A 22,873-nucleotide genomic window follows, 5' to 3' on the forward strand; every position below is an offset into this window, starting at 1 on the left:
CTGCTGCCCCTGCCCTGCTGCTCCTGTGCCTGGGACAGACCCCAGGGCTCTGCAGGCACATTTGTGGCAGTGGAAGTTGTGCAGGTCAGGGACAGCCCGAGATGAAGGATGGGGACTGTGCTCTGCTCCCCTTTGACCTGAGCCCAGCAGCAAACTCAGCTTGGCCTCTGGCTGCAGAGGTGGCACATATGGATTTTGATAACTTTCTTCTGCTTAGAGGTCACTGTCCACTTTAAATATTCATGTTCTGAGGGACATTAAATAAATAATGCTGAACTTGTTAAGCTGAGTGGCTTGCAACTTTTGCATTTTGTGCCTTGTTTGCAATTGAGAAGGGATGTGAGGCTGCTAAGTACAACCTGCTCTTGAACTAGGAAAGGTTTTGCTGTTCAGACCCTGTTATCTGCTCACTGGCTTTGAAAAGCAGGACTGAAATGGTTTGCAGACAGGTGTCTCCAATACCTACAGGCTGGTTTCCACTCTGGGGGGGAGAAAAGCTAAAAAAGGGTCCTGCAAATGGATGGTTTTGTTTTGATCAGGCCTCAGTGCCCAGCATGGATGGTTGTGTGTAGTGATGGTCACTCCATGCAGCCTCAGGGCTCCTGGCAGGGTGTCAGGCTCTGCCCATCCCTTCATGAGGATTCTGATGTGCTGCCTGCAGTATTTGCAATAAAGGACAATTTGCAAGAAATCCCTGTGGCATGAGATGGAAAACAAATGGCCAGCACCTCATATGTTATTTTTTTCATCCATTTGATTGGTACCAGAATATCCCCAGGTGCCTTGGGACTTGCAGCTCAATCCAGACACTGGCTTTTGCAGAAGGTGGTTAATGAATATGAGGTTTCAAGGTAGGAGCCTTTCAGTGACATGAGATTTATGCAGAGACAGTGATTATACTTCCTCCCTCCCCCCCCCATCTGCTTCAGCAGGAATATGAATCACCAGCTGAAGGCCTCCTGTATTTGTAAATCAGCTGAAACATAACGGTGATGTTGGGAAGTTGTACTGAGTTAACTGAGCTACTTCTCAATCTCAGAGCTTTACATAACCCCTTCTTAACACACTGTTATTTCCTTTCTGGATAGACTCATAAATTACTCCTGGTACACAGAATGTGTGGGAGGCTGCCTGTTTGCACAGCATGGGACCAGGACCTGCACACTCAAATATCAGCAGACAGCTGGAACACAATCTGTGAAAAGGCACTCAGAGCCTCCAGGTCTATTAAATACAAACTCAGAACATCCACCAAGAATTTTATATCTTGCACTACGTGGGTAATGCCAGAAAGAATAGGTGCAGTACCTCGGGGACTTTGTCAATAAATGTCACAGCAGAGCATCCAAAGCATCTTCTGTGGGCAGGTGGAGGGGTGTGCATGCAGAGCTGGGACATATGTGTGCTTCTGCATGGACGTGACTTTCTGCAGAGCTGATATCTCAGTCAGGAGGCTCAGCCTGTGATAGCTGAATTTCATTTGGTTTCCCATTTTGTGCTGAACCCTAACCATGTAAGAGAATTAGGAAACGTGTCACTTTGGGTTCTGCAGACGTTTTACTGCAGTCATATAAACCCACAATGTATGCAGAACCCAAATTGTCCTTTTCTGAAGTTATTTCCTTCCTAATGTGGGGAAAATTTCCATTATGGACAAAGTTGCCTTATTTGCTTCCAGCAGTACTTCCAAATCACACGCACAGTTTTTACCAGATGAGTGTGGGAGGTGCAGCCCTTTGATGATGGACACAAAGGGAGGCAGGATGGAGACTGCATCTGGTTGCACTCCCATTTCATTGCCTTTTTTATCTTACTGTCTGTCTTCTTCAAACATCAGCATCTGATTTTGAAATGTGGTCCAAGGCCATCTCTTACCCCAAACCCTCCAGTGGTGTGTGGTAACATTTACGCTGCTTTTTGCTCATGTAGCAGCCCAGATGTTACTGATATATCTCAGTTTCCTGTTACCCACATCCAGTAACCAAAATCTGGAAAAACATGGATAAAATTTTCTTTGGTTTTAATCTAAAGGACACTTCTTGATTACACAGATTTTGATACATCTCCAGCTGTGAATAAGGCGTAGGTGTTCAGGCTGGTGAGATGTTGGATTTGATAAGTAGCCCAATCCTTTGGGCATGGAAACAATTCACTGCTCCCAAGAAAATCATCATTTCTGGGGTATTTTGTTTCTTTGAGGAATAAGTTGTGGTCAGGAGGGAAGAGAGAGATGTGACAACAAGTAATGGTCATGAATGGCTGGGTGGATGGTGGGCTGGAGGGAGGACAGGCTGTTCCCTGCCAGTCCTGCTGCCTGCTCATGTGTGGCACGGTTTCAGTTGCATTGCTGCATCCTTCAGTCACCAGAGGATAAAAGCTCTTGCCTACGAGGCCTACCAGATGCAAGGAAAATGCTTTGGGATTTTGGAATAAGAAATGGATAAAAGCCCAAGTGTCTATTTCTCATTGCACTGCTAAGGAATTTTAATAAAATTTGATTTAAGAGGCAGGGATTAGGTATGGTGCCGTGTAAAAACATCAATTAGCAGAAGAACAAAAGGCAGTCATACAGCTTGAGATTGTTAGGAACTCCTGCTAGAAATATTTGGTGGAGAATTTCAGAAGCATAAGTTGCCATGAAGCTGACAATTCTCTTCCTGATTCCTCTGGTAGCTTTCTGTTTTTATAGTCATGGGGGAAAAGAAAAAAAAAGATTAATGTATCTGGTTTTTAGCAATCTATCCAGGGTGTGGAAAAAAGCCCTTCTTACGCTTTGCCTTTCCATTCTCCAGTAATAAATTAACTATCCCAGTTTAAGATGCAATTGTTGTTCTTTTATGTCTCCAGACTAATGCATCGTGACACCTCGATTACACGGAGTGTGGATGGCTCCTGCTGCCCTCTCTCTTCCAGGTGAAAGCCTGTGAGCAGACCAAGGGAATGCTCACCTGCTGCCGGGCTGGGTCTGCCCCATTCCTGCAGCAGCAGCGGTCCCGGCTGGCAGGGAGGACACCATGGGGCACCCGTCCCACGCTGCTGTCAGAGCTCTCAGTGACACCTCTGAAGGGACAATGCTGCTATTTGTGCTCCTGTGTACCTGCTGTCCCTAACAACTGTAGGAAACAATGAGAAGAGGGGGATTGCAGAGCAGCAGGGCAGAACGCGCAGCAGCGCTGTGCCCCTGCTCCTGCTCGGCTGGGCTGGGGACAGAGGGACAACAGGACCACAGCACAGTGAGAGTAATGAAATGTTGTGAGGCTGAGGCTGCCTGGCCCCAGAGCTGCAATAATCAAATCCCGGTAAGGCAATTTAGCAAGCTGAGGGTTTTTTCCCCCAAGAGAAAAGAGTTGGTTGTTCTTTTATTCCATCAGCTGGGCTGTGCATTCCACCCACCCCCTCTGGCTGCTCTGCCCTGGCCAAGCTCTGCTCACCATGGCTGGACCAGCAAAAGCCATCACTGATGTCACCGAAGCCATCCTGGCCCTCAGAGCTGCCTGAGCCCCAGTCCCTGGGCAGAGCTGCTCAGTTTGGACACTCCCAGGCGTAGGCAGTGTTCCTCAGCCCAAGTGCATGAAAACATGATTATTGTCATGAATACACCCTGTGATGCCCTCAGGATGCCCTGACTGAGCCTCCCAGCTCCTGCTGGAGCTACACACAGTGCCCAGCTGTGGAGGCCCTGCTCTGTGCTGGGCTCCCACTGCTGCTGAGGGTCTGTGGAGGGCTGGAGATCATTGTCACACCCTGAGAGTCACACACAGAATAAAGGTGTCTGCTTTCTTTCCCTCCCGCTCCCTGCAGGGCTCGCTTTGCAAACTGCAGCTACAGAGAATGGGAAGCCAGCTAGAGCAGCATCACTCCAGCTGTGGAACTGGGAGGCTGCAACAGAAGACTGCAGGAGGAGGACAAACACACTGGGCTCCTGAAGCACCGTGTTTTGATGGACTTACACTTCCACTAGTGAGACAATGTACTGAGGAGCCAGTGGCACTGCTGCTGCCGGGATCTGGTGACAATGCTGTGACCACGAGAACACGTGTGGCCATGTCCTGCTGGTGCAGGTGGTGGCTGTCACCCTACAGCTCCTTGGCTGTGTCCATCCCAGGCTCAGGACCAGGTGAGTAGCCAGTGGTCATTGGGTCAGCATACAAATCCCCTCCTGCTCCATCCCAACAACTCCTTTGTTGTTTGGCCCTTTAGGAATCTTAATGGGACCCATAACATTTAATGGGTTTGCTAGTGATAATGTCATTTTAAGTGACATAGCTGTGATAAATTGCTTCCACACGTCATTGAATTCTATTTCTAAATTTTTATGTATTTTTGATAGGCCAATTTATCCCTGTTGCAGCTCCAGCCCGTGCAGTCAATGGCATTCCACTGGGGGTGAATTTTGTCTGCTATTTACAGTGTGTGCTTTTAAGCAGTGATTGGTGTGACAGTGTGATCTGTACAGCTGTCTCTCTGTATTTATTCTTTTGCCTATAAGTTTGATTTATACTAGCTTCAAAAAAAAAAAAAAAAAGCTCCAAGCTTTTCATGTGAATGACTTTAGGTAACTGATTAACGATTACTATTAGCACGGCTCTAATGGAACTGGGCTTGCCAAGTTTATGGGCTTGGCTGAACAATTGCAGGTAAATCTGCTGGGTGCCCCTCTCCAACTCCAAACCTTTTCTGAGGTTTCCTTTATAATTGGACAGTGCCCTCTGGGTTCAACCCGAGCTGATGTGTCTGACACGAGGTTCACTGCCAGGGCTGTTTGATGTCTGCTGGCAGCGTGGGTACGCGGGAGCCAGGGGTGCTGTGCACCAGCCTGCTGCTGCTGCTGGGGACAGCCAGCCCACGCCCCCAGCCCACAGAGGGGCTGGCAGGGGCAGGCAGTGCTCCCGTGCTCTGCCTGAACTCGTGCTCTAGTCCTCAGATTTGTTTGCAGTGTTCTAAGGGCTTCACACAGTGTCTGGGAGAGGCAGCATCCTTTCGGGTTCGTGGCACTCAAAGAGCCCCCAAAGCTCTGCTTGCAAAGCTGCCTCTGTGTGTGTGTGTGGGGCTCTGTGGCTGCAGTGAGCTGTCTCCTGCCCCTCTGGGGGCTCATTCTGGAGTGGTACTGATTTGTTCTGGGGGCTCATTCTGGGGTGGTACTGCTTTATTCTGGGGGCTCATTCTGGGGTGGTACTGATTTATTCTGGGGTGGTACTGATTTATTCTGGGGGCTCATTCTGGGGTGGTACTGATTTATTCTGGGGGCTCATTCTGGGGTGGTACTGATTTATTCTGGGGTGGTACTGATTTATTCTGGGGGCTCATTCTGGGGTGGTACAGATTTGTTCTGGGGGCTCATTCTGGAGTGGTACGGATTTGTTCTGGGGGCTCATTCTGGGGTGGTGCTGATTTATTCAGTACCACCCCAGAAATCTCTTGGAGATTTTGAAGGAGTGCAGTGCTGAGTTAACCCCCTCTGCTTGGCTTTGTGTTTCTTCTCTCCCCCTGGACCAATAATGGCAGAGTCTGGTGGCCAGGAGCACCTGCAAGCAGCAAAGCTCTGCTCCTGTGTGTCTGTGTGTCCCAGGGATGGTGCAGGGATGGGCTCCTTGCTGCTGAGCCCTTGTGGAGAGCAGCACAACCAGCCCCACCTCACCCAAACCTGCCTCGAGGTGCCAGTTGGGACCACTCATCAGCACAAACTCCCTCCCAGCAGAGCAGCTAGTACACAGTTAACATTTTCCAGCACTGAGACCTCTGGGATGTTTATTCCAGCATTTTCCTGCTTGAGTTACCACCTGTGGTAATAGGAGGAAGGATGGCTATGTCAGTGAGATGTTCATGTCCTGCAAAAAGAAGGAACTTGCAGGCCAGGAAATGTGTGTGTTTTCCTGAAAGTTTGAGTCCTGAATTCCTGAATGTGTTTGTTTTGATGTGTTTGCAGAAGGGGCACCAGGAGCAGCAGCAGAGGGGTTCCATTTTCCCCAATCTCGTGCAGTGCAGCCATCCAGCTAGGAGCACCCTGGCTATTTAGTTGTCAGATTTGTTCCTGTCAAAGTCCTAGGAAGGGAATAATATGGGGATTTTTTTCTCTTTTCTTTAATAAGACAGCAATGCTTCAAAAGTAGTAGGGGATAAGGCAAAATCTGGGAATACAAAGCTTTTTTATTGTTGTTACTATTAATCACAGCTCAAGCAGTCCTGCCTGAGAATCACTCTTGTTATTTTGTCTGCTTTCCTCTGGTTTATGTTCCCTGAGAAGAGTTTGATTAAAAACTGTTGCATCTCATTTTGCTCACAAGGCTGAGGTACTGTACTGCTGTCACCTGTCTGCAGCCAAAATTATACGACACATCATGGAAGAGGCTGAATATTTTCTACTGGTTTTGATCTTCTTCAAAATATCGTTTTCACTTTGTGTAGCTAGAGAATAGTTGGCCTCCTGCCGTTCCCATTCACTTCTTACCCTTGAACAATGAGAATAAAATCTGCCTGCAGTAATGTTCAGTTTATGTTGGGGAATTTTTCCAATACAGAAAGGAAAATAAAGAAGCTTTATGAAATAGCGGTGCCATGCTCAGATAAACAGATATTTTTGCTGTTAACTTCATATTCAAGGGGTAGCAAGGAGGTCAAGTCTGGCTGAACTCATAGCAGAACTCTGGAACTGTGCGGCCATTCATTTGGCCTTTTGCACTTTTGGGGATTTTTTTGACAATACGCTTAACTCATGCAGATTTTACCTTCCTGTGTGAAAAATGGGCAGGTTTATTGCAGATGTAATGGTGTGAATATGGGTTCCTCAGGGCTGGGGGATGCCATGTCCCCGCAAGCAGCCCAGAACAGGAATGTGTGCTGGGCAAGGCAAATATCAGCTGGGAGTGTCTGTGCTTGTGTTTGTCACTGCTCTCAGTGGTGCCAGGGGACCCTGACCTCCAGGAGTTCTGCCCTGCCCAGCCCTGGGACCCTTTCCTGCTCCCTGCCTGCCCTGGCACTGATGCTGTGCCAGCCCAGCAGTGGCCCCATGGAAATGGGGATGCCAAGCAGGTTTCTCAAGAGCACCATGGCTGTAGGAAACATGTGCATTTGCTAGCATGACTCTGCAACCAAACATCAGCTCAACTACTTTTTATTACTAATTTCAAGCTCCAGCTGCTGCCTTGAAGCATTTTGTTTTGTCATTTTGAGAGTTGCTGCTCAGAACAAACAAAAGGGAGGGAAAAATGAAAGCAAGGCCCCTAAAACTCCCTAGTAACGTCAAGTCTAGCAAGGATGGCTAACCGTGACTAATCACCCATCAGGGTGGCTCATCTGTCAGCTATCAAAGCATCATCCCTAGAAGTTTACTAAAGCTTTTTAAGGTCTAAGCTGAGTTTGCTGCTTGTGACAGAAGCAGGGTGGTGGCAGTGTGTGGCCAAATGTCTGTCACAGGGTCTCCTTCAGGCCTGGCCACAGAGGACAGTCAGTGCCTGGGTATGTGACTCTGGCCAGAGGTAACCAAGAACTCCAACAGCCTGGGGGATTGCCCAAGTGTAAGGGGACAGAACATAAGTAAATAAAGGTAGTATAGAAAGTAATCATACCCCCTAAAGAGTGCAGCTGGGTTAATTATTAAAGATTAGGAGCGGGCCTGATGTTAATAGGCCGCAGTTGTAGCCAATAAGAAGAGTGTTATAAAAGGGTGGATTGGTTGGTTGAGGGAACTGGAGTCAGTTGGGTACTGTGAGGATAGGGAAGAGTCAGTGCCCAGAGGAGCTGCCTACAGGAAACATCGAGGAGGTGTGAAACTCTAGTGATGTGGAACCCTTGCAAGGTAATGACAATAGAGCTCTTGTACTATAGTGACAGCACCCAAGAGGGGGTTAGGAAGGGGCCTGCTTTGGGGGGGTCCTTGTGCCTGCTTTCACACAGCATTCTTGTTGGTCTCTGATTCTTGCAAAGCTTTGCTCATCCTCTCCTCAGCTCTGCTGTCACAGTGCAGACCAGGTACCTGGTGGGGCTGTGTGGAGGGCAGGGCATCCCTGGCTGCTCCTGCCCACTGGAGGACACGCAGCTCTCACCCTGCCTGCCTCTGCCAGCACAGACTCTCCCTCCCCAGCTGGCTCTGCCTGGCCCAAGCAGGACCAGCTCTGTGAGAGATGGGCTGAGTACAGGGAGGGCACGAGGGCTCCCAGGAGCGGCTGAGGTTGATCCATCTGGAGTGGGCCCTGCTGAGGGTTGTGAGAGCAGCACGTGGCTGTTTGTCACCAGCAGATATTCGCTCTGTGCCTCCTGTAATGTCTCAGTCACCTTCTCCAATCTCCCTGCCAGCGACTTTCCCTCTGCCCTTAACTAATCCATCATTTGGAGCAGCCCCTGGTGCATTTGCTGTTTTACACTGCTGACCTTCAGGCTTTGCTCCCACCATGGCTCCAGGGCCACACTGATCCCTTTTCCCCTCGGAGCCTGCCAACACAGTCTGGTTTTGAAACAGCTTCATATAAAACTGGAAGGAGGTCTCAAATCCAGATCAAGCTTAACATCCACTGCCGATCCCCCACGTACTCAGCCTCTTCCCTCCTGCAAGTTTTAAGCCATTCTTTTCACTCTGCTGCTTTGTGGGGCTAATGAATTTGCTGCTGCTATTCCCTCTGAGGAGGGGATGGGAACAGTCACACAATTGCTGTGAAAGGCTTAGAAACACATGTAAGTAGTTTGGGTTTCTCTGTGAAATCTGAATTCACATCCCTGCTCTCAGTAAAAAAGAAAAAAAAATAATAAAAGGGAGAAACACCAACACTGAAGAGCAACAACTTAAAAAAAAATGTTCATAGGGAGTCTGAGGTTTCTCTGCCTTTATCTCTGGATGGGGATGTTGTAGTGTTGCCTACAGAGCCTTTCTTCTCCGCATTAGGCGAGCGAGGAGATTTCATTTCATACATCATTTACAATGGAGTGCATCAAGAGCAGAGTTGGTGCATATTAACAGGGATGTGGGCAAAGAGTTGGGTTCTTTGAAAGTTTCAAAGCATCTCCACCAAGGAGGGGAGCCCGGGCTGCTGATTCCCTCTCACTCTGTTGTGGAAACTGCGCAAACCAAAAGCCCATGGAATGGAAGGAGGGGAGAACAAAGGCCCTAGAGGCCTGTACTGCAGCAGCATTACTCACTGGGGGCTGGAGTAGCACAGGGATGCTGGAACTGACTGCCCCTAAGCCCTGAGAGGCTCTGCTATCCCTTCTTGCTCTCCTAACTGCAGTACAGGCTCCTTGCAGTCCCTGGCAAGGGTGGTCATGGCTTTGGAGACCATGAGGAAGACATTGTCCTTCTTCCTGCCCAGCCCATCTGACCTGCAGCTGCCATAACCAAGCTTTCTTCAGTGCCTCATGCTGCACGTTGAGCCAGGTCTCCAGATCACTACAGAATGGCCACCCCATGTATTCATGGCAGGATCTTGTAGATAATGACTTGGGCTAAGGATTGATTCCCTTCTTTGTTCATTGTATTTGGGTTGGTTTTGATTTCCTCCTGGCATCTGCATTCATAAGATACTCTTGAGAAAATTGTAGCTTGTGATGAGCTGCAAAACTGCATCTAAGGATGCTGCTGTTGTCTCATCACAGAACTCAAGGTACTGGAGCTCTCTGGAGAGCAGCAGGCACCACAAAACCTGCTGGCAAGGTCTTCTCCCTTCCCTGTTCCTATCTGCTGCTCCTTTGGCAGGAACTGCTCAGGCCACCCTGCAGGAGTGAGCAGGAGAGTCCCCAGTGCCTTGTGGCATCCATGCCAACACCTTGCCACCTTCCTCGTGGCTGGAGAGAGCCTTTGGCCAGGGAAGGAGGGGACCTTGGGCCTTTGTGTGTGGAGAAATCCTCTCAGCCTGCTGTCCCTTGCCTGCTCCACAGAAGGCCACCTATGTGGTCTTGGATTTTGTCTGGAAGAGTCTGGCAGAGAGCCTTAGGAACAGCTCCAGTATCAAGGGCATCTTCCAGGACTGCTGCCCTGGGAGCACAATGATTGCCTTCTCTGCCTGATGCTGCTCTTCCACGTACACATTTGTAGGTCAAGGGATTGGGAGAGATTTAAATAGGAGTTCCCATGGCTCCTGAAATTAATACAAAGTCTTATTTGGCAGACATTGATATAAAGCCTTTCCCGGCTGTTATAAAATTCACCACATTCCATTCTGGTGGGTCACCTTAGCACTGTGATCTGAGGGAGGGCAGAAACAGCAGCAAAAATTCCCCCCACCATGTTTGGGATTACCTACCTGGGCTCAAACACCTTTGGGTTTGTCCAGTAATTGATGTTGAACAGAGAGGTTTCCCTGGATTTACAGCGTTTATTTTCAATTAAACTGTTGACTGGTACTTGCTCAGAGTCTGTTTCCAGAGCTGGTGATGGATTTAAGTTGCTCAGGAGACATTCAGCTTGCTCCAGGTGACATCTTCAAGGTTACAGGAAAAAAAAAAACCCAACATGTTGGGTTTCTGTCAGCTGCAATTTTTGCCCTGTTAGAGTTAGGAAATGAAAATTTACCCATCCCTCCCCCATGACTGTGCTCAAAACTCCACAATCTATTTTCTCTCACTCTTCACCTCTTCTCCTTTATATTGGCTGCTTTGCACCAAAAGCCCCACAGTTACATGCACTTTGACACTTGCATTTCAAAATGCCTGATTGTGGAATTCTGCCAATACCAGCAATTGATCTGGTGCCACAGACCAGCTTAATTATTCAAGGTCAGTCTCCCTCTGTCTCCTCTCGTCCAGGGAGCAGCAGCTATGGGGAATAAAACTTGAACAGTCTTTAAATTTTAATCATAAACTTTAGTAAGTCCCAGGTTTGTTTTGCTGTATGTGGGGTTTTCTCCATTGTGCTGGCTGCAACTTTTGCAGCCTCCTTGCTCAGAGCAGGGCTTTCCTGCTCAGTACAACACTGGGCTTTTGTCAAGCACTGTATTTTACACTGCTATTTAAAATGCATAAGTTGTGTGATCTAAGCAGTTTCCAGTTCACTTTTGAGCTCCTGTAAAACGTATCCCTGAAGGCATTTCAGCTGAGCAACTAAGAAGGTGAGGGTATTAGAGGTTGTGAAATGGCTTGTCTGCTAATTCTTTCTATGTGCATCTCTTCAGATAAATCTCCTGTGACCTCCTGCTACAAGCAGAACATTAGTTAAGTATCTTCTTGGTAATGGAGTGTCCTGGACATGATCCTATATTATACTAAGGGCTCTTCACAATATCTGGGAAGATGTTTGCCTGCAGGGGAATAGCAGAGGCATCCCTGAAAGCACACGAGGTGCAGATGGCTGCTCTGAGCAGTGCTAGGCTGGCTTAAAGTGCCCTGTCCAGCCTGTGGGGCTCACCAGGGCAGGCTGGAGGCTCGGGGGCTGCCCTGCCCCAGGCTGGCTCATGGAGGGCTAAAGAGATCCATTCACAGCAGCCTTGGGCATGCCCTGCGCTTCTTCTGCCCCGAGCTATGGGCAAACAAGGAAGCCTTTGGACCCCTCAGTCCACCCCTGAAGCAACCTGGATAACTGGCAGAGCCTAAGGAGATATAATTTTAATAATAAGTCATTGAAATAATGAGTCTGGCTTTCAGAATAGTAATTATAAAATGAGACATTCTGAAAAAACAAGATCCAAATGGCTTATAAAATTGTTATCATTATTATTGTTGTATTTGTTAATAATAATAATGATAATAATGATGATATTAATAATAATATAGTACTAACGTGGAAGGGGGGCAATATTGCAAGGATGCAAGAGGTAGAGTTATTTTTGTCAGACAAAGGGAGGGAGAGTTGTGGGAAAGCAAGGAAACTGGGGTTGTTAGACAGAGCTCCAGGTTAGACAGTGATCCTGTGAGTAGGAAATGGAGCCTGTGCTGGGACCTGTCCCCACAAGGGCAGTGCCAGAGCTGCCTGGGCAGAGCCCTGCAGAGGTGAGGGGGCACTGAAGGCCCCTGGCCCAAGGGCAAGGTGGTGAGGGGCTGGGCATGCTGGGGACACCCAGCCTGCCCAGGGCTGGGGCTGTGCCAGCTGCCAGGGCTGAGGGTGGCACTGGGCTGAGGGTGGCACTGGGCTGAGGGTGGCACTGGGCTGAGGGCTGGCGCTTCTTCCATATTTTTGGGTGGGGAAACAAAGCCCAGCAATCCCCGTTAATTTTCCAACTCAGCGTGATTACGGTATCTCAGTTTTCCAGCTCCCAGCAATGAGAGGAAAGCTCTGTGTGAGTCAATTATTGATAATGTCTCTGTGCTGGAGATGAAATGGTTCGCTCTTGCAGCGGGCTGGGCTGCCCTCGGTGCTGCGGTGCCTTCCGCGGCGCTCGCCGCCTTTGTCACAGATTTAAACAGCCCTGCTTGAAGCCTTGCCTCTATAGCTGTGCTGTGCTGTCCTCCTTTGTCATGAAAACGTCTCCTTTTTCATCATTTTTAATTTCAAAGCCTTCAGGGCTTGGCTTCCTCAAGGCTGCCTCTCAGTCTGGCTCTGCTCTCCCTCGCCAGCCCAATGGCCAAGGCTAGTTGGCTCTCGCCTTCCTCAGCAATGGTTTATAGCTCTTGGCTGGTGTTTACCCAGCACCTTGTCTCGCTTCAAAATGGATTTCTCGATGTGAAACATTTGTTCCTGAGCTGAAGCACTCGCTGTTGGTTTGGGGGAGGTTTGTTTACTGCAGTAACCAGCTTGCTCTGTATGTATTCCCATCACTCTCCCTTGCTATAACCTACAAATCTCTTCAACTTATTCAGCTCAATACTGGAGATGGTTTTTGAAGTCTTCTTTAAAGTACAGTGAGTGCCTTTAAAAATTTTCCCAGCTTTGAAAGGTTCTACCTGTTCTAATGCAATTCCCAATTTTAAAGATAGGAAATAAATATCTTGGGGATGGTTGGCTCACATACAGCTCCTATCTCTTAAAACATTAATGGTCTATGCTGTTTGATTCTTTTTGAAAGTACTCTGTTCCTGCTTTGTTTATTTAAGTTCTTTTCTCTGTGCTGGGACTTGCCAAATGGAGTTGTGTCTCCCCCAAACCCCCACTGCCACCCTTTCATTCACAGAAATCAGTGAGATGTAAATACGGCTCATTTGGCTTTAGCACTGCCAACTTTTGTTTCAAAAATCAGACATAAGGTCCCTTGAATTTGGAAAAGGGTTTCAAAAACCTTTGTTGAAGAAATAAATTCTGAATAATTTCTGGTTTTGCTTTCTGCATTTTGTGCCTTTGAAGGTTCACACTTCTGAGCCTTCATGTCCAATCATAAGAGATTGAAACTTGCTTTACTGTTAATAACTGCTGCATCCCCTGCAATCACACAGCTCCGAGAGGGAGCCACTTGTAGGAAAGGAGCCAAGTCAAATACTGCAGCTTAACAAACTCCTGATACTTGACAACAACAAATTCTGCTCCTGAAAATGGGCCCTTGGTTTGCCTGCAGCAGCTCTGAGTGCTGGGAGGACCTGGGGGCAGGATGGGGGCATGGTCTCCACACACACTGGGGGCTACAGAAATCAAGTTTGAAGGGAGCAAAGAATGAGTGCCCTGAAGAGTGCATGGGCCTGAAGGGTTTATCAAAGCTCAGCACTGCTTTGTGTTAGGGCTGGTCCTTCAGCCCTGTGGCTGAGCCTGGGCTGGTTGAGCCTCCCAGGACACCCCTGTGGTTCACCCAGCACTGTAAATCACTGGGCTGATCAGCTGGAGCTGTCTCTCCTCTATCAGTGTCGTTTGAGCTTGTCCTGTCCTGTGGCAGGTATCCACAGCTGTTTGGCTGGGTATGACTGATGTCTGCTCTCATTCATGTCATGTGTCAAGAAGAGAAAAGCTGGGGGAAGAGGGAGCTGCCCTTGGCCAGCACCAGGGCTGGAACCAGGGCCCTGCTGCAGGCTGGGGAGAGCAGGGCTGGGACAGACACCTGAGCTCCTCTGGGGTGAGCACAGAGCTCTGCTGGGCACGTATTGATGGCACAGCTTTGCTGTGGGTTCTGTTTCTGGCAGCTCTTGTGCAGGAGGTGAGCAGGGGCTGAACAGCAGATGAAGATGATTCGGTCTGTCAGAAATATGGACTGGTTTTTTCTCTGCTGTTGGGATGTGGTGGTGACATTGCACAGATGGTCAGGAGCCAAAGCTCGGGATGGCTGTGCCTGGTCATCTCTGCCCCAAGTCTGGGTGATGCTGACAAAACCTTCTCCAGTGAAATCTGGCCTTCCATGCAGAGCAGCAGTGACACCAGCAAGAGAGGGGGACTGAAAGCATCTGTGCACAGCCTTGGCAGTTTGGAACAGAGGCTTGTGCAGGACTTCATTAATCTGACAGGATTTTTGGGCAGCCAGGGCTGGCAGGCAGCTCACCTAACCCCCCAAACTTCAGTCAAGGCACCAAAATTCCCCTTTCTATTCTGCCTTTTAAGTCTTTTATCTTTCCAATCTGCAAGATGTGAGATAGCAGCACAGGCTTTCTTCCTTTTTTCTTCACACATTATATATATATATATATTTATATAAAAGTATATATAATTTATAGATAACGTATACATAAAATAATATTCAGTCTAAATACATGCAGACACACACACGAAGCATGTTGCAGAGCCTGTGGGAAATACTGTCTGCAATGGAGTTTGCTAATTACAGCAGCTCTAATGGCAACTTCCCCCCACCCTTCCCAACAGCAACAGAGATCAAAACCTTTTTTGTTTAAAATATTTACTGTACAGCTTGCAAAGCTTTAATCAACGTAACATGACGTTTCCTTGCAGCAGCCGAGTAATAAATATGCAATTAATAGGGAATTGAAATACCCCCATTAGCTGTTTGCAGAGCCTCACTTCCCATTGCACAAACGCTTTCAGAGCGTTTATTGCTGTGCCTGCAGCCAGCTGTGCCACCCCAGCACAGAGCCAGGCAATGCCCCCTCTTTGGCAGGGGCACAGGGGCTTTCAGAGCAGCTTTGGGACTTTTGGAGTGAGGATCATTCCTGCTCCTGCTCTGGCAGCCACCACAAACCTGGGTGGCACAGGTGGGCTGGGAGCAGCGGATCCACCCACAATTTCTGTCTCTCCCACCTGGGAATGGGGCTTTTGAGGCTGTTGGTTTTGCTTTAGTGAGTGTGAGTCTGCACAGCTGCCAGGGCCAGGCAGGCTCTGCTCCAGTGAGGCTGGCAGGGGAAGCAGGGCTCTGCACATCCCTGGGTGCCATGGAGCAGGGCTGCTCCTGCCCTGGGGCACCCCTTGGGCAGCCTGGCACCTGCTGCATGGGCTACAGCCCTGCTCTGGAGTGGTCCATTGGCCAGGTCAGCACGTGCTTTCTGCAATTCATGTGCTGCTTTTACAAAATTCAACTTCCCACCGCGGCTGGAGCACCGTCCTGGCTCTGCCTTAGGAGGCAGCACGGAGGTGGCTCTGAGCCCCTCAATAACAAAGTGATAAAATGCACACAGCAGAACCACTTCAGAGCATTCCCCAAAGCCTTGTCCCACACCTAAACCACAGTGTGAGACAAGAGCCTGAGCTGAAGCCCCAGCCCCAGCAGCCAAGCAGCTCCTTGCTGGACAGCTGCTCACGTGCCCTGCAGCCATTCCCTCCAGCACTGCTCAGGATTGCATTCAGTGATGCCAGGTGGGTGCTGGGGCACTGGGGGAGCTGCTCTGTACCCAGCCAGAGCCATCCCCTCCAGCACTGCTCAGGTTCAGTGAGGCCAGGTGGGTGCTGGGGCACTGGGGGAGCTGCTCTGTACCCAGCCAGAGCCATCCCTTCCAGCACTGCTCAGGTTCAGTGATGCCAGGTGGGTGTTGGGGCACTGGGGGAGCTCTCTGTACCCAGCCAGAGCCATCATTCCAGCACTGCTCAGGTTCAGTGATGCCAGGTGAGTGCTGGGGCACTGGGGGAGCTCTCTGTACCCAGCCAGAGCAGCACCAGCTGCTGCTTGCCAGCAAAGGCTCCCCACTGCACGGGGAGGAGGCAGCACAGAGCCCTGTGCCTCCCAGCTAAGCATTAGTGAAGCTTTTTAATCTCTCACTGTGGGATTTCTTTTTGCTTCAGCATCGCACCATAAAGTATTTCAGACAAGGTGACATTTTCCATCTGCATGAAGTGCTTGCAAACAGTGTGAATTTAACTTTTATTGGCCTGATTTAGGGGTATAGAACTGTGCATAAGTCTTGGTCTCTCAACCTATAGCCTTGCACTTTAAGTGATGAATTAGTCAGTAAAATAAACAGGGCATTATCTAGCTGTACACACGTCTGCATCTTCCAAAGAAAATTAAAGTGTGTCTGAACGTACAAAAGCTAATGATGGTGAAATCAACTTGGCTATAAATTAACCAAAACTCAAAACTAATGCAGAACTTTCTGAGAGCTTGGGAAAGCTCTTCTCCTGGAGCAAAGGGCTTTGCATGTAGGAGGGCAGGGTGACCATGCTGAGTGGCCTGTGCCACCCTGTCCCTCTGTGTGTGTGGGTGTCCCACGGGGTGTGAGCAGTGCTTGGGCTGAGATGCTGCTGTTCCTGCAGCTCCCGTGCCATCCCCAGTGCCCAGGGAAGGGGGGATCCATCAGGGACCGTCTGCAGCCGTTCACACACGCTGATGTCTCAGTGGCAAGCACCACACCTGCAGCTGGTGTGATGGAATACTGATAGAGACGTTAGTGCCGGCCTGGCCATGGGGTTTTATATTTCATTTAACCCAGGACACAGCACACTGCAATGTATACATTTGTAACTGCTCCCCTGATGGTCTCTCTGGAGTATTATAAAGATTTATCATGTAGTGTTTGGTCAATACTAAATACCGTGAAATGTCAGCAGAGCAGTGCTTGGGACTGCTTGAGCAGTAAATAACAGAATCCTGCAATATCCAAAAAGAAATGAGCAGGTGAGCAAGTAACCTTAGAGAAACAGAATGAAACAAACCCAATCCCTAACCTTTAGAAAAAAACAAAGCAGGAAGGATTTTATTATTAAGTGCCCTTGAGTTTTAATGCGATCTATGAATATTTGTCATTTAGGTGCACTCCTCTGGGAATGCTGCACCATGGATATTCGGGGTCACTCTCTCTTCCTGGCACCTCCTGCCCCTGACCCCGTGGCTGCAGGAGCAGAGAGCAGCAGGAGCATCCCCTGCATCCTCCCCTGCAGGAACCTGCCTGAGGAACAGCAGCTGCTCTGTGGGAGGTGGGGGACACCCCTTCCCATTGCTGCCTGCTCATCACTTCCCAGCTAATGGTGGGGATTGCTCTGAGAAAACCTTCCAGGATGGTTTTTTTTTTTACAGGTCAGAAGTTGGCTACTGCTTAAACATATGTTCCTCTTTCCCTGTCTCTGACTTGCAGAATAGCTGCTAACTAACCCAAAGACAACATGGTGAGCCAAGGCTATTAGTGAATAATAATGCCATTTGCAGGCAGCAAAGGCTGAAAGGCTTCCAGAGCAGTTAGCAGTCTGCAGGCATCTCCCAGAAATGCATGAGCAGAGCTCCTGTGCATCAGCCAAGGAGCAATTATTCTTGGAAAGCACGTCTGCCTCACGCTTTAAAACCTTTTCTAGTGTCTTGCGTTTAGGAAAAAAAAATAAAAATTAAACGTGCTGAAAGAAAGCAGAGAAACTGGAGCAAGGGGCTCTACAGGCTGTGGATGAGCAGGGCTGCAGCTGTGGGCACCTCCAGCTCCACGCTGGGTGCCCCATGGCAGCGGGAGCCAGCGGGGTGAATCCAGCCTGGAGCCTGGCCTGAGGAGCAGGAGGTGACCCCTCTGTGGCCCTTCCCAGGGGCACAGGTACAGGCAGCCTGCAGAGCTCCTAAAAATTGCATTTGAACTGCAATTACAGTGAACTTCAGTCAAGCAGGCTTGTTCGTTGTTGGTGTTTTGGTTTTTGTTTTTTCCTTTTGGCTTTCTTGTGGTTTTCTTTTCCCCAAACATCTCATTTGTAGCAGAAGATTATATTCCTAATGGGGTCTTTGTGAGTGCAGTATTGTACACAGTTCTGCTCTTTAAAGAACTAGCACGGATCCTAACAACTCTCCAGGCAGGAAGTCTGGGGGGAGCTCTGCTTTCCTGCTTACTGATCTATGGCTGAATTCAGGGGTCCCACGGAGCCCATCACTGCAGTGCCTTGGTAGCAAGTAATGACACAGGGAGCCACCAAAGGACTGCTTTATGCTCCAGACTTGGTAACTTCAGAGAATAATTCTTTTGCAACATTATTATATTTTTTGGCAAATCACCGAGATGTTTGCTAGTTTATGCCACAATTTTATTTAACCACTGTAGTGCTATCTTTTTCCTTTTTTATTACTATTTTCCAGTTCCTATATGAGACCTACTGTCAACATTTGTGTGTCTATGTTGTAGCATCTTTTTTTTTTTTTTGGTTCACTTATTTTAATTATGCATTTTATTTTAAGTGCATTGTTTTATGACATCACTTGTTAATTGTTCAATTATCACTTTGTTCCTCTGCTGCTCTGCAGTGTGCAGTAGCCTTGAAGTGCTGTAGAGGCATGCCACAAACGGGGGGAGCAAAAAAACACAGCTTAAAGACCCAAAGATGCATCGCAGGCAGTTCTGTGCTATTTAATTACACGTTGTTTGACAAGTAATTGGTAAGAAATGAGCTTGGTGATGGCAGCCCGGAGCCAGGGAGGGAGTGCAGGGTGTGCATGGAAGAGACCCAGGTGTGCCTGCAGGGGGAGTTCCAGGTGTGCATGCAGGGACACCCAGATGTGCATGCAGGGGCACCCAGGGTCTGACAGGTGCAGGACAGGTTGTGTTTGACTGCAGGAAAGGTGTGTTTGTGTTTGACTGCAGGAAAGGTGTGTTTGACTGCAGGAAAGGTGTGTTTGACTGAAGGACAGGTTGTGTTTGGGCTGCAGGAAGGGTGTGTTTGTGTTTGGGCTGCAGGAAGGGTGTGTTTGAGGTGCAGGACAGGTGTGTTTGTGTTTGAGGTGCAGGACAGGTGGGTTTGGGCTGCAGGAAAGGTGGGTTTGGGCTGCAGGAAAGGTGTGTTTGTGTTTGGGCTGCAGGACAGGTGTGTTTGTGTTTGAGGTGCAGGACAGGTGTGTTTGACTGCAGGACAGGTGCGTGTGTTTGGGCTGCAGATGCACCCAGTGAGGGCTCAGGATCAGCCTGGAAGGGCCAAGGGTGTGCTCAGTGGCAGAGGAAGGGCTGGCACAGACCAAGGGGTGTGTGCAGGCTGCTTTGGGGACAGCCAGGTTCTGAGGGGCTGCCACCCATTTTTGGGAGACCAGAGACTGATGAGGTGCCCAGCTCCTCTCACATCCCAGCCCAGAGCTGGGTGTGACACATCCTCCCAGGAGCTGTGCACATCTTCTCCCCTCGTTTTTATCAAACAAAGCCAAACCAGCCTGAGGCTGCTTTTTAACACGAAACTCTTCATTAGGTAGCTCACACAAAGCATGCCAGGTGCACCAGGGCATGTCCAGCTACAAAACATTTTCATTTGAAACCCGTTCTGTTCACCAGTTTGGGAGGGATGTCTGGGTTGATGGCTCGTGTTCCTGTGAGGAATGCAACAGTTTGCCACCCACTTATAACCAAGCCTGAGAGAGAGCTGAAGATGCTGAGATTCCCCATATATTGCTGCAGTTTCTCACTTGTTTTACAGTAATTTGATGTTGCCTGAACGCAGTGGTCGACCTTTTTTAAACTCCTGCTGGCAGGGTAGAACAGCAGGGATGATAAACCTTCTGCTTTAGCTCAGAAATAGCTCAGATCAGCGAGAGCAACCAGGGCTGCACCACGGGAGAGAGGGGCAGTGGCAGCACAGAGCTCCACTGAGGTTTAATACATGTACAAAAAACCATATTGCCTGCCAGAGAAACTGCGTGTCGGCCTAAAAGGCTGCTGAGGCTCAGTTTGCTCCTGAACCCTGGCTCATGCCTGGTTTTACATCCTTTCTCTCCTCAGAATGTGCTCACTCGAGAGCTCTGAGTTACTCAGAGTCCTCAGAACCCGAAATGGAGACTTTGATGAGCACCATGATGGTCCTGCTCCACCTGCCAGTGGCAGAGTCTCCAACAGCTGAACACACGTTTGGGTTGTTGTTCCTTCCTAAAGGCAAAACTTGCATCTCACAATGTCCTGAAAAATCTCTGAACTTGTTAATTAAGGTGGAAAGGCAAGCACAGTAAGTGCATGGAGAGGAAATCCCACTCTGGCCAATTGAAATTTTATTTGAGCCCTAAAGTGGGGAACAAAACCAATTAAGAGTAGCAGTGACCCTGCATCCTGTGCAGCAGGATTTGTTCTTAGGGCAGCACAGCTGGGGGAAAGGTAAACCACAGCACAAGGAGATGGAAAAAATGAGCAGAGAAAGGAGGAGAGGATGAAAGCAGCACTCAGAGTCATCTGGGTGCTGGAGAGCATCTGCTGTGTGTGCACAGAGGGACACTGAGCACGGGAATGGCTCTGGAGCTGCCACGCTGGATCTTCACTGCACAGACAGGGCTGGGACAAATGAGCCCATGGCCACGTTTCCAGCAGGCTGGGCACAACGTGTGTGACTCTCACAGTGACCACAGGCCTCAGCAGCAGTGGGTGAGTGCCTTCCTTTGAGTCAACTGCATCCTCTATTGCCAGAGCCGTGCAGCCCGAGCTCAGAGATCACAGGGATTTTTGCCTGATTAAAGACCAGAATAAATTCAGAGGCCAGGTTGTCTGGCTGTTGTAGCAGCAAATGTGGGAAGAAGGGCCTTGGGCTATTTTCCTTGACACGGAAAACTTACATGACAGAACATTTGATGTGTTGATTCTAGTTTTTAAACATTGCCTAGCACAGACAGCAGAGCTGGCTGCAGCTCAGCCAGCATCAGCTCTGCCCTGCACAGCCCAGCTCTCCTGCCTGGCAGGGCAGGGCTGGGCTCCCACAGGGCACAGCACCTTTGCCCAGGTGCCTTTTTGCCCAGGTGTATTTCCTCAGGTGTCCTTGCCCAGGTACCTTTCCTCCTTATTATTATTATTATTTTCTGAGGGAGGAGGTTCAGGGGAGCCTTGATGGGGCATTCACTGCTGGGATCACTTTTACTGGTGCTGCTGGGTGACTAGGACAGAAATAAGCCTGGCTGTTAGGTCCTGAGAAGAAATGTGCTCAGAAACAGGGAAAAAAAGATAAAACTCTACTTTCTGCTTTGTTTTGTAAACAGTTTTAAAAGCAAAAGTAGTCCTAAATCTTCAAGGTTGCATCTTTGGTGTTGTCAGATTTTCTTTTCAACAGCAGCACTTCAGAGCTTGTGGACAGAGCTTTAAAACTGCACCAAAGGGAAGTGCTGGGGTGCAGAGACAGCTGAGGCTCTTCCAGCTGGGAGGATCCTCCCAGCCTCACTTCCTGACAGAGGCAGTGGAGATGGGAGCTGGCAGATGGTGGGTGGCATTTGTTTATCAAAACAAGAACTGTGGCATCTCTTGGGGTGCTGGAAGAGCTGTACAGCTGGAGTGAGAGGTTCTCTGTGTGCACTCACCAGCTATTTCCTCTGAACTGGAAAACTGCTCCTGTTTGCTGCAACTTGCTGAAACAATGAATTTAGCCAAGGAGAACCAATGGGAAGGGCATCAGTCCTGTGCTGGGTTGGAAGGTAAAGTCACCAGGGCTGCCCACACCTCTTTTATCATCACCAGGAAACCCAGAGTTTGGACTCCAGAAACAATCACTGAGGGTAGGAAGGGCATCCACATCAGAGCTAACACCAGCCCCACTGAGAACCTCAGCTCCAGCCACTCCAGATCCCATTTTCAGTGTCCTTTCCTTGTGCTCAGGTCTGTGGCATCCAGAAAGAGATGTCATGTTCTGTTTTAACATCTAAAATATTCAGACTATTTGACTAGAGAGGCTGCAGACCTGTTGGGTTGGATTTTTTCCACACATGAATATTGCCAAACTCTCTAAGAATATTCAGGTTTTCCAGCCTTTCACCATCCCTGTTTTGTCCTAGAAAGAAAAACGAACCCAATTTGCTCCTTGCATGCTCCAGCCTCCCAAATGACCAGGGTAGCCACAGCAGAAAGATGAGGTGCTCAAAGGCAGCACAACTGTAACATCCTCATGGGAGGCACCTGAAAACTGGAGGTAAATGCCTCTCACAGGGAACAGTGAGAATTAGCAGGGGCTTTCCTTTGAGCTGTGCAGTTTTTGGCTGCTTTCCTCAGTGGGAAACACTGAGATGGTTGGGAAGAAGCAAAGTGCTCTGTGTACAGATGTGCATCCAAACAGATGTGGTCATTCTGCCACTGGGGCAAAGCCAGAGCAGCTTTAGGATGAGAATGGAGATAAATTGGAATTAAAAAAAGGTATGGGAGGAGAACTGGAACCCTAATGTTGCTTTTTCTTTCAAACTGATCTGTACACATGTCACACAGTTGGATGTATGAATAGTAAATTATTCTATTCATTTCTTACTCTTGATGAACAGTAAATTAGTCTAATAACATTTACTGTTCAATTCATTGATTGTCAGAGGGAGATTAGAGGCAAATAGCTTTTAAGTCTTTCCAGCTGCAAACATTAGAGTTGTCTAAAGTTATGATTTTTGACTGTAATTAGCTGCAGCTCTGCAGCATCCCCCCTCCAGCTCTGCTGCCCCTGCCCAGCCCTGCTCTGCCAGCCTGGGCAGCAGGGAGCCCAGAGCTCACCTCAGCCAGGTGAACCCTGCCAGAGCAGCTGACAGAAATTCCTGGGTCCAACACTCATTTACCCAAATGGCACAGCAAGAGCAGCTGGGCAGTGGAGCAGAGTCCAGAGGGCTGTGAGGGGTGCAGGGTGGGTTTGGTGTGTGTGAGCAGTCAGGCTCTGCCATGGCAGGACAGGCCTTGCTGTTCATATCTGCAGGGTTTCACATTCCCAGAGGCTCCCTGGAGCTGGCCCCAGTGGGATACAGGTGTTGGAGCAGGGAGAACAAGGCCC

At 49.0% G+C, this 22,873-nt stretch overlaps 1 long non-coding RNA gene across 2 annotated transcripts in view; it reads left to right on the top strand.

Annotated features, from left to right (window-relative positions):
• LOC139597144 (uncharacterized) overlaps nucleotides 1-22,873 on the top strand; it is a 105,267-nt gene that overhangs the window by 77,410 nt on the left and 4,984 nt on the right. For both annotated transcript variants that reach the window (XR_011681520.1, XR_011681519.1), the window contains exon 2: nucleotides 3,802-4,117. This is a non-coding gene — a long non-coding RNA (uncharacterized lncRNA). The remainder of the gene's footprint in view (nucleotides 1-3,801; nucleotides 4,118-22,873) is intronic.

Source organism: Agelaius tricolor, unplaced genomic scaffold (genome assembly GCF_023055355.1).
Source record: "Agelaius tricolor isolate 1412-34295 unplaced genomic scaffold, bAgeTri1.0.p SCAF_17, whole genome shotgun sequence".
In the NCBI taxonomy this organism is placed as follows: Eukaryota; Metazoa; Chordata; class Aves; order Passeriformes; family Icteridae; genus Agelaius; species Agelaius tricolor.